This window comes from Corylus avellana, chromosome ca4 (assembly GCF_901000735.1).
Source record: "Corylus avellana chromosome ca4, CavTom2PMs-1.0".
Lineage (NCBI taxonomy): Eukaryota > Viridiplantae > Streptophyta > Magnoliopsida > Fagales > Betulaceae > Corylus > Corylus avellana.
Genome location: NC_081544.1, coordinates 23,020,907 through 23,033,363, shown reverse-complemented (window position 1 = coordinate 23,033,363; position 12,457 = coordinate 23,020,907). Strand labels below are relative to the sequence as shown.

At 34.6% G+C, this 12,457-nt stretch overlaps 1 pseudogene; it reads left to right on the top strand.

Moving 5' to 3' along the window:
* The first annotated feature begins 1,390 nt into the window (after positions 1-1,390).
* LOC132178238 (stearoyl-[acyl-carrier-protein] 9-desaturase, chloroplastic-like) lies at positions 1,391-2,986 on the top strand (annotated as a pseudogene).
* The last annotated feature ends 9,471 nt before the right edge of the window (positions 2,987-12,457 follow it).

Here is a 12,457-nt window from a genome sequence, read left to right as displayed (position 1 = left end):
AGCAACCCTAGGCCCAACGAGGGTGGCTCATGGCACTTAGGGGGTGGCCGAACCACCCCCTTTCACAAGTGGGGGATGGCCAAACCACTCCCTTAGGCAATGGGGCTGGTTCGGCCACCCCTGGTTGGCCATTCCCTATGAAAAAGATGGGGTGGCTGGCCACCCCATTATTTTTTATTATTATTATTTTTGTTAATTTTAAATAATATTTTTTTATTAATGAAACATATGTCCTATTTGTAGCCTTAAAATTTCTGAAAACTATTAACTACATACTCTTTGATCCATTTTGGACCTTAGAGGATGAGGACCTAAGCAAGATCAGGCTTGAAGATGCGATAATAAATATGCATTTCCCCAAAGAGCTTTAAACAATATTAAAAAATAAAATTAACAGGAAAATGTGCGCCCACGAGTTTCTTGGGGATGCGATTATTAAAATGCACTTCCCCAAAGAGTTTATAAAAGCGCTTAACCGGAACATGTCTCCAATAGGACAAGGTTTTCCTCCAAACTGGGTTGGAGGAATTTCCTCCAAACTAGGTTGGAGGAATTTCCTCCAGCTTAGTATATAAAAGTGACATGTGTCCCTTAACATGTAAGATGCACATATTTTTTTAATAGCGGGAACAAAATTGGAATACATTTTATTAAAAACTCATGTGCATCTCACATGTTATTAAAAAAATAGACACATGTCACTTTTATATACTAGGTTGGAGGAAATTCCTTCAACCCAATTTGGTGGAAAACTTTGTCCTCTCCAATATACGAAGGAGTTCCTACAAGCAAGAGAGTCAATGAAGACATAATTGTAAGAAAAGCTTATGCTCTAATGTAAGTCTTTCTTGCTATAGAATGTTTTGAAAGATAAGATTTTTTGGGAAAATATTTGCAAAATTAAATTTTATAAGTAGAATTTTCTATATATAGTTTTGGATAAAGATAGATATGTAATTCTAGTTTGGCTTATCGTCATCTTTTTATTTTTAAAAAATTGATTTGCTTCTAGAAATAGATGAATTTGTAGGAATATATTTTTGTCGAATTTCTTTAAAATTTAACACTAACAATCCTATATTTTTCAGTGCTCACCATTTTAGTAACAAAGCAAATTAAGGTTAAAAGCATGGTTGTAACACTCAATTACTTCGCCTTTCAATCCCTTCCTTCAGTTGCTCTCTTACCTGCAAGAGCTCAAAGATCTCCCAAGTTTTCTGTGACTTCCACTCTGTACTCCAGCTCTAAGTGAGTTCATTCTTAAGTTTCTCATCACGCAATTGAGTTGTTTGACTATTTTAGCGGCAACCAATGACCTAACAATACTATTTTTATTATTTATTTTTTTTTTTGGTCTTAAATTCTAGAGGGAAAGCAATGTCTTTAGGCCATGCCAATGTTAACGCAGTCCATCCCATGCTACCAGAAGGTTGAAATCTTCAAATCCATGGAGGAGTGGGTCAAGAGTGACATTTAACTCTCCTAAAACTTGTTGAGAAATCTTGGCAACCACATGACTTTTTGCCAAATCCTACCTCATATGGATTCATTGAGCAAGTCAATCAACTAAGGGAGAGAACAAAGGACATTCTGGACGACTACTTTGTTGTCTTAGTTGGTGATATGATCACGGAAAAAGCCCTTCCAACTTACCAAGTACTTATCAATGGCACGGAAATTTTTTATGATGAAACGGGTAGTGATAACACACCTTGGACAACATGGCCAAGGGGATAGAGTGCAGAAGAAAATAGGCATGGTGATCTTCTTAACAAATACCTCTCTCTTTCCAGACAAGTGGATATGAAACAAGTCGAGAAGACAACACATTATTTGATTGGGTCGAGAATGGTGAGATATGCAATAATTCTTTAACGTACATTTTTTAACTTGCTCATAAGTCTTGTCACAGCTTATAACGAGACCATAATATTATGTCAGAATTCTTATGTGTGATATGAAATTTCATGTCCAATAATAACAACAAATATGAGTAATTAATATAATGCAACTAAATAAACCCATAGTTTTGAGGTAAAGTTACCACTTCTTTACATTATATCAAAGCCTCATTTAAAAATTCTAAGGTGATTATCTCCTCAATACATTTCTTAAAATGGTCCTCCTACTATTATGATAAAAAAAATAAATAAATAAATAAATATATATCCAATTTGAAATTATTATTCTATGGACCACATATATGTGTGTGTAAAGAACTTTAAAGTTAGAATGATCAACAAGTTAATGTCCTATATTTGTGTGTTTTAAAGTTAGAATGATCAACAAGTTAATGTCCTATATTTGTGTGTTTTAAAGTTAGAATGATCAACAAGTTAATGTCCTATATTTGTGTGTGTGTGTGTCAACAAGTTAATGTCCTATATTTTTTTCTAATTATGATCCTATATTTTTGTCTAATTAGGATACCGGCACTAGGACAAGTCCCTACTTTTTTACTATCTACACATTGTTTCAAGAAAGAGCAACATTTATCTCCCATGAAAATACAGCCAAGCTTGCCATGAAGCATGGGGAAAAGCTTGCCCAAATATATGGCATAGTTGCCGCAGATGAGAAATGCCACGAAATTGCTTATACCAAAATAGTTGGGAAGCTTTTCGAGCTTGATCCAAATGAAACTGTCATAGCATTTGCCGATATGATGAGGAGGAAAATATTAATGCCAGCCCACTTAATGTACGACGGCTACGATGAAAATCTTTTTGATCACTTTGCAAATGTTGCCTCTCAGATTGGTGTCTACACGGCCAAGGACTATGGAGAAATATTGGAACATTTGGTGGCTAAATGGAACGTTGAGAAACTAACTGGACTTTCCGGTGAGGGACGAGAAGCCCAGGACTATATATGTGGATTAGCTCAAAGACTAAGAAGGTTAGAGGAAAGAGCTCTAGCAAGGGCAAAAAAAGCACCCACCGTTTCTTTCAGCTGGATCACTAGTAGGGAGGTGAAGCCATAATTAAGCAAATTACAAGGGATTTTGCAATAAACCAAATATTCCCTTCTTTGTATTTTGTAATATTATAGTCATCTAAGTTCATGAGTATCCTTTTAATTTCATGAGGCATGAGATTTTTAACAAGTTCACGAGGGCATGCACTCTGTATTGGAAAAAGATTAATCGTACAACTATTAAGAATGATTGCATCAACACATACAATATTTAGAAGAGGAAGTTGAAAGCATTGCTATGTGGAGTTGAGAAGGTGAACATAACTATGGATATGTAGACCTCTTCGCAGAGGATGTCGTATATGGTGGTCACTTGCTACTTTATAGACTTTGATTGGGTCCTTTAAAAGATAATTTTGAATTTATGTAATGTTCTTCCTCCACATAGTGGTGTTATTATTGTTGATGCTCTAAGGAGTTGTTTTGAATATTGGGGTATTGTGGATAAGGTGTTTACAATGACAGTTGATAATGTGAAATCAAATGATGTTGCCATAAGGATTTTGAGAGATGATTTTGAGTTGAGTGGTGCCTTTCCTATTGGTGTTGGAGGATGTTTATTTCATGTGCAATGTTGTGCACATGTCACTAACTTGCTGGTGCAAGCAGAGCTTGTTGAAATTGGGGATACAATTAATCCTATGCGCCAATGTATCAAGTATATTGTGGCTTCTAAGAGCCGACTAAAACGGTTTAGTAATATAGCTAAAAGGTTGCAATTGCCTTTCAAAAAAAACAAACAAACAAACCAAACCAAAAAACTGATTTTAAATGTCCCCACTAGATGGAACAACACCTACATGAAATGATGTGCAAAATATCTACCTAACTTAATAGGTAAATAATTGTACGTTTTACCTGCAAGTGCACAAGGTCAACATAGTAGTATATGGTGCAAGTACAAAATCATTCCCACGAGGATTGCTGAATTTATGTTTAAAAATAAATTCCTTAAGTAAAACAAAGATTGATTGTCTAAGTGATGATAATAAAATGTAGGGTTTTGATATCCACCACTAATTATATTTAGTTAATATAACAGTATGCCAATGCTTTAATCATGTTATGCATATCTAATGTTTGTCAACCTAAGGGCATGGCGTATACTCCTAAGGCTATAGATTTTCCTAAGCAACAAGTTAGGCATAGCGTATACTCTAACTCTTTTCTTTTTTAAGGGATTTAGCATGATGTATACTAAGTTGTTCCTTAGGAAAGCATATGTTCTATGGAAATCGACAAACACATAAGGCCTAGGACATGACATATACTCCCAGTTCCCTATGTTGATTAACCCAAGAATCGCGGTGTGGATTCTTTTGTTACTTATGTTAAACCCAGGACTCGGTCATCCAAATTGATTTAACTAACTAGTCCATACCACATGCATATGTTGATCAGACACACACATATGAGGAATTCATGTAAGTATGCATTAATCAAGTTAAATAGCACAACAAGATCATCACAAGGGCGCAAATATTGAAATATTAACTAAACATAACTAGGGCTTCAATCTAGCCTTACTAATTAAATTAGCTACACATAAAATTGATGTTAAACATCTTCATGAAGAAAAGAAAAGAATAAACCCGAGACTTGAACTTGAAGAACTCATCTTCTTCTCCTTACAAAGTATATCTATTCTAGAGGCTTAAGGGTCTATTTATAGGCTTTAAAAGTCCTTGACAAAGTAATAAACCTAGGAATTTTGTAGGGTTTCAAAACCTATTACAATTGGGAGTTGAAAAATCCTAATATGGAAAGAATGACAATCTGGCCGCCACTTAATATGTCTCCTGCGCACGGGTGCGATCGATCGCAACCCGTGTGAGTTCGATCGCAGGTCTGCGATCGATCCTCTCCTGTCATGCGCTCGAATGCTCAATCGCTGATTGTGCTTTGTCTTCTCAGGTATTGCGCTCGATCGCAGGTACCCTGTGATCGATCGTAGTGTCAGAGAGCTCCCAATTTTCCCATCTTCTCTCTTTGAGCCCAAATCATCTAGTTTTACTTCATTTTCTTCCAAAAACCTACAAAAGTATGAAAAACACAAAAAAGAAATTAAAATGACCTAATTAACCAAAACCAAATGATTAAAACATGCAAGTTAAGGGCTGAAAATATGAATATTTTAACACTTATCATGAAACTATTGCCATAAGGTTCAAAGAAGTGTTCCCTAGGTACTCTAATATTGACCAAGCTTTTCAATGGGTTGTAAGTCCAGAAGAGTTGGACAAGGTTGAGAATGTGAATCAAATTTTGGCAATCTTCAATGAGGTCACCAATATTGTATCTGAAAGTGATTACCCTACTTCTAATCTGTTTTTGCCTGAGGTATGGAGAATGAAAGAAATCCTATCCATAAAGTCGTTGGATAGGAATTGATAAATTAGAGCAATGACAACTAGAATGGCCGAAAAACTTGATAAGTATTGGGGTGAATGCAATCTTTCAATGTCTTTAACTGCTGTGTTGAACCCAAGATTCAAAATGAAGTTAATTAATTTATGCTTTCCTTTTATTTATCAAGAGGATGAAGCTCAAATGCACATTGACACTGTGTTGGCTGCTTTGTGTGAATATTATGAAGTATACTTGGCTGCTCATAATTCTTCTATTCTACAACAAACTACTCAAGATGATACTAGTTCTTCAAGTGTATCTATCAAAGATGTTGGTCCCAAACCTACAATCCGTAAATCAAGGATTTTGGAGCATGTTAGAAGTACCAACATAATTCCGCATGTGAAAACTGATTTGGACATTTATTTTGAAGAGGATGTCTATATATTGGTGAATGATAAAAATGGAAATGATATTAACCCAGAGTTTGAGGCTTTAGCATAGTAGAAAGTTAATGCTTTGAAGTACCGCATCTTGTCTAACATGGCTCGGGATATTTTAGTTGTTCCTATGTCAAGTGTTGTTTCAGAATCAGTCTTTAGTGCTGATGGTAGAGTGATTGAACCACATAGAGCATCATTTTCAGCCGAAACAGTTCAAATGCTCTTATGTGGGTCGGATTGGATGAGATCCCTTCATGGAGTGAATAAAAAATCCGTTGCTATTATAAGTGATACTTTTATTATTTGCATTTACTTTTTTTTAGGTATAAACTCAATTTATTATAACGCATAGTGCATAATGATGTGCTATGCATGATAATCTAAATATAATTTTGAAAAAAAAAAAAAATCACAACTTTTATTACTCAATAGAAACCGTGTCAAACAACATAAACACATATAAAAAAGGCACAAAAATCATACAAACCACAGAAAACAATATAAACACCAAATGGTGGAAAGCTTTACAAAAGCAAAACAATTCTATGGAGAAAAAGAGTTGCTTGAAAAATAAGGTGAGATTCTTACCTGCTAGAGGGGCGAAGAGAGGATGAACAACAGCGACACGAGAAACAGTAAAGGGGCGGAGAGTGGATGAAGAAAAAAAAAAAGAAAAAAAAAGAAGAGTTTTAATATATTTTAGGTGGGTATTCTTGATATTTTTTCATTCCCACTCAAATATAAGTAAATATTGCACCAAATAAATTTTTAAGTGAAATCGTGATTTTGGTTTAAATTCGCATTTTTTCGAATAAGCACACTCTAGTCAGCTTATGGAAATCGCGGATTTTTCCACGATTTTAAAATTGCAATCGCAAACTCTCCAAAATTGCGATTTCGTTTAAAAACACACTCCCAAACGAACCCATAATATCCTAGCAACATCGAAATCCACAATTTTCAAGTCCGCCGACCGTCGACTTCATCCTGGCAGGTTGGCCAGAAGGGGGTGGCTTTCAAGGGTGTAAAAAAATACCGGGAAACCAGGACTGAAACCGGGAAACTGGTTTGAAACCAGTTGGGAAAAACCGCTAACCAGTTCCGGTTACCGATTTTGGGCTTTTTAAATACCTGGTTATAACCGCGTAAACGGGTATATATATATATATTCGAATTTAGTATATTTATTAATATTTTTGAATTATTATTTGTTTAACTGGGGCACAAAATGGTTAAATTAAGCTACAAAATTAGACCTAATACCTAAAATAAGCCAAAAAAAATAGGTCTAATACCTAAAATAAGCCCAAAATGTTAAAAAAAATTAAAAAAAATTGGTTACCCGATTTGAATTACCGGGTTCCAACCAAAACTGGCTGATTATTGTATAACCGGTTAACCCGGTGCCCGGTTCTAGTTCTGGTTTTCAAAAATGAAAAATCGTGTACCCCGGTTTTTGCCAACAACTGAGAAACCGGGACCGGGTTTACACCCCTAGCGGCCGAACCATTCCCATGGCCGACTCCTCTTCCATTTTCTTTTTTCTTTTTTTTCTTTTTTTTCTCTTTTTGTTTATTTATTAATTTTTATATATTATATATGTTTAAAATTTCTTATTATGGGTGACACATGTCTTTATATAATTGAATCTGAATTGACACGTTAACGGAATCTGTCAAGATTTTGGACCGAAGTTTAGTATATACAACTCTCAAAACATTTTATTGCAAGTTAGTGTAACAACATGGGTTGATTTTACATTTTTCTCTAAATATTATCGAAATCTCAACAAAGCCCTATAGGCCGGCTGAGCCCAGCCTCATAGGGGATGGCGAAACCCAATCTAGTTGGGAAGGATGGGAGCATAGAAAGAAGCCTCATCATTCTGCTATTATTCAAGGTATCAAGAATATATGTACGTCCAACACAATGGGGTCACAAAATCAAATTCGTTAGACCATGATCTCTCTTAGAGTTCGTTTGAAATTGTGTTTTTAAAAAGTGTGATTGAAAATAGTGATTTTAAAATGTGCAAAATTTTAAAAATACAGTTAAATGGTTTGACAAAAATCGCAGTTTAGCCCTTAAAATTGTAGTTTAACCTTTAAAATTGTATTTTCAAAAAATCACAATTTTTTAATAACACAATGGCAAACAATTTATTTTTTGTGATTTGATTTATGAATGCACTTTTTGTTTATGAAATCGCAATGCCAAACACACCTTTAGCACCTTTAGCCATCAACTCGTGGAAAAACACTTAATAAAAGATAAAGGAAGTTGGGTCATTTAGATATTTGTTCAATTTGAGTCAGACACTCTTCTTCCTTAACTTTTTTTGAACTATTTTCCTTCTCTTAACTTAAGTATCGGGGTAATTAGTCAAAGTCTATATATATATATATATATAGTTGTCATAGATAAGAAGATTGATAGGTCTCAGTTGAAAATGCCAGCTGTGGGTAGGTTAATGTCTCTTTCCTTTCATGAATGAATGTTAAAAAACAATGCTAATTGCTAATTAACATACATGATGAAATAAATGTTTATTGTTTGAGAAAACTACATTTTGCCCTCATAAACTATAACGCCTTGCCACTTTTTCCCTATGAACTGTCAATTGCACTACTTTGCCCCCATGAACTACTATTTTGTGCCCAAAATCCCATTACGTCAGTCAAAGCCGTTAACTCAAACGGTCAACCCGTCACTTTGCCCTCATGAATTACAACGCATTGTTATTTTGCCCCATGAACTACAAGGCATTGTCACTTTGATCGTCTGAGTTAACGGCTTTGACTGACGGAATGGGGTTTTGGGCACAAAATGGTAGTTCATGGGAGCAAAGTAGTACAATTGACAATTCATGATGAGAAAGTGCTAAGGCGTTGTAGTTCGTTGGGGTAAAATGTAGTTTCCCCTTATTGTTTAATGAATACTGGGAAAGGAACCTGAAGCCCTTCCCTGTCTATTATCCTTGAAGGCAGAAATAAAGCATATTTTTATGTAAAATTTTTGGTCATTTGGGATGAAGAGCTTGAACTAATGGCTGCTAAAAATACATGAAATCTCACTACAAGAAATTCCGCAATCAACTCGCTAAAGGTTACCGCAGTTGTCCCATCAAAATTTTTGATTATTAGCGACGACCTTATGTGAAATATTTAATGAAAATGAAAAGTGAATGATAGAGATATGAATGGTTCGAGTTCAGGACCTATACTCTGATACCCATATTAAATCATCATCTACTCTAAAAGTTTAAATCCATAAAAAATGATGAATTTAATTATTTATTTATAAGTTATTTGTAACCACATGCTATCGTCGTTGATAATAACCCATAGCCTTTATTAATAAGTTTGTACATTTTTTTTAATATGTATATAAATTTAAGATTCTATTTATATAATTATCAATTGCGACGGAGAACAACTAAAACTCCTACATCATACAAGTAATCAGGACAGAAACACACAACTCTCACTCACATGTGTTAATCAAAGTTTTGAAATTGCATAAAAATGACCCAAAAAAAAAAAGCATCAACATCGATCTATTTGTAGAGAAAAGAAGTGGTGTACACCAAAAACAATGCCATTCTTGAAGACATGCCATATAAACATAAATATATACATATCAAGAAGTAATAAACTGCATCGATATCTCATGCAACTCGAAGTACATGGAAAGACGGGTAAGGATTTGACTCTCATAATGAGAATTTTCAAATCTAATCAGCATTAATCTTTTTTAATCTCATTGATGTCTGAGGTTGATAGGGTTGGGTCGTGTAGCACCCCAGATTTTTAAAGTCTTATTTTAGAGATATTAAATTGATGCTATGATTATATCAATATTCATATTAGGTAATGGCATTTACTTTGAGGTTGAGATATTTATTGATGATATTAGGTAATAATATTTATTCTTGAGGAACTTATTAGATCTTATGAATATTATTGGAATGAATATTGATTTGAGGTTATTATATCATGATGATGATTTTATATTGATTATTTTATTGGGAGATTTAAGAGATATGATAATTGATGATTGATTGGTATAATTTGGAGTATGATTGTAATAATTGGTGAAATAATAGGATAGTAAATGGAAGGTAGAAATAGTATAGGGTTGGTGGAATAGTATAGGGTTGGTGAAATAGTATAGGGTTGGTGGAATAGTGTAGGGTTGGTGGAATAGTGTAGGGTTGGTGGAATAGTATAGGGTTGGTGAAATAGTAAAGGGTTGGTGGAATAGTGTAGGGTTGGTGGAATAGTATAGGGTTGGTGAAATAGTATTTGATTTTCTCCTATAAATAGAGCTCTTCTCCTTCACAATTTTCACAACTCATCTCCTCTCCCATCTCTTGCATATATTCTTCCTTCTTCCGCTTTTTACTCGGTCTTTCTTCTTTCTAAGAGTGTTTACTCAGAACAGAGAGAGAAAGGGCGAGACCAAGCGCTACAAGAAAGAAAGAACACAAGAGAAACCGAGAGTGAGATGGAAATTTAAGACAGAGAGCTGAAGAGGAAGAAAGAGAGTTTAGGCGAGAGAGAGAGAGAGAGAGAGAGAGAGTCAGTGAAGGGATTGTTATGGGTATGGACCAACTGCAGCCGAACGGGTTTCAAGTAATTACCTTTGATGATCCATTCATGTAATCCACTGTAAGTATTCTTACTTACTGAGTATGATATTGATATCCAATAATACGGATTTTTGTGGTTTTATAACTTGTCTAGCATTTTGCTATATATGATTCAACAATGATTTATATTATCGGAAATCAATTGACTCACTACTTCACAGTTTTTTTGTAGTGCTTGCAGGAATGGAAAATCAAGGTAATTATGCAGTTGTGATTAGAGATTCATATTGAGATGTACAGAGATTCCAAGTTGGTTAAGTTTTGTCTAGAGTTTAGACTGTCGGATAGATTTGTATAAATGCCTTGTACGACATAGCTTTGGGTATTTTTGTATAAAGAAAAGTATTTTAACAGTATTTTTTTTGTATTGATAATTGCAGTTTCCGCGCTATATGAGATGAGATACGAGATGTTACAATAATGGTATCAGAGCCACCTAGTAACGCCAGGTCATGTGGTATTGAAGCACTGCATGATGAGAAGAAGCCCACATTGAGTGGGTAGTTTATAGAGATAGTCATGGGTGCTAAGTCTCACATTGCCTAGTTACTAGGTGAAACTGGGCTAGAAATATTGGGATGTTACAAATGGTATCAAAACATTACCCAGCTTGAGATGGTGGGAGTTTGCACAAGCCTATGAGGGTCGCTAGTGGACACACGTTGGTGATGCCAAAAGTGGGTTATATTATAATGGTGTCAGTTAAGACACAATGAAATGTATAAGGGCCAAAAGTTAAGGGCCGAGAATGAAGAAATTCCATGAGGATTGCCAACGGTGACACTGGTGCCCAAGAAGAGTGCTTGTAGAGTCTCACATCGCCTGGGTATGGAATATGTTATGATATTTATTTATGAACAGATTGATTTAAAAATTTTTATAGTAACTTGAGTAAGTTATGGTTCAAGTATGATTTGTTTTTAATTTGGGTTGCTCAATTTGAAGATAGGTGGTAATTTATGGGCTTTAATTTCGAGGACGAAATTCTAATAAGGAGGGAAGATTGTAGCACCCCAGATTTTTAAAGTCTTATTTTAGATATATTAAATTGATGCTATGATTATATTAATATTCATATTAGGTAATGGCATTTACTTTGAGGTTGAGATATTTATTGATGATATTAGGTAATAATATTTATTCTTGAGGAACTTATTAGATCTTATGAATATTATTGGAATGAATATTGATTTGAGGTTATTATATCATGATGATGATTTTATATTGATTATTTTATCGGGAGATTTAAGAGATATGATAATTGATGATTGATTGGTATAATTTGGAGTATGATTGTAATAATTGGTGATATAATAGGATAGTAAATGGTAGGTATAAGGATGGTAGAATAAGAATGTATAAATGTATAGGGTTGGTGAAATAGTATAGGGTTGGTAGAATAGTATAGGGTTGGTGGAATAGTATAGGGTTGGTGGAATAGTATAGGGTTGGTGAAATAGTATAGGGTTGGTGGAATAGTATAGGGTTGGTGGAATAGTATAGGGTTGGTGAAATAGTATTTGATTTTCTCCTATAAATAGAACTCTTCTCCTTCACAATTTTCACCACTCATCTCCTCTCCCATCTCTTGCATATATTCTTCCTTCTTCCGCTTTTTACTCGGTCTTTATTCTTTCTAAGAGTGTTTACTCAGAACAGAGAGAGAAAGGGCGAGACCAAGCGCTACAAGAAAGAAAGAACACAAGAGAAACCGAGAGTGAGATGGGAAATTTAAGACAGAGAGCTGAAGAGGAAGAAAGAGAGTTTAGGCGAGAGAGAGAGAGAGAGAGAGAAAGTCAGTGAAGGGATTGTTATGGGTATGGACCAACTGCAGCAGAACGGGTTTCAAGTAATTACCTTTGATGATCCATTCATGTAATCCAATGTAAGTATTCTTACTTACTGAGTATGATATTGATATCCAATAATACGGATTTTTGTGGTTTTATAACTTGTCTAGCATTTTGCTATATATGATTCAACAATGATTTATATTATCGGAAATCAATTGACTCACTACTTCACAGTTTTTTTAGTG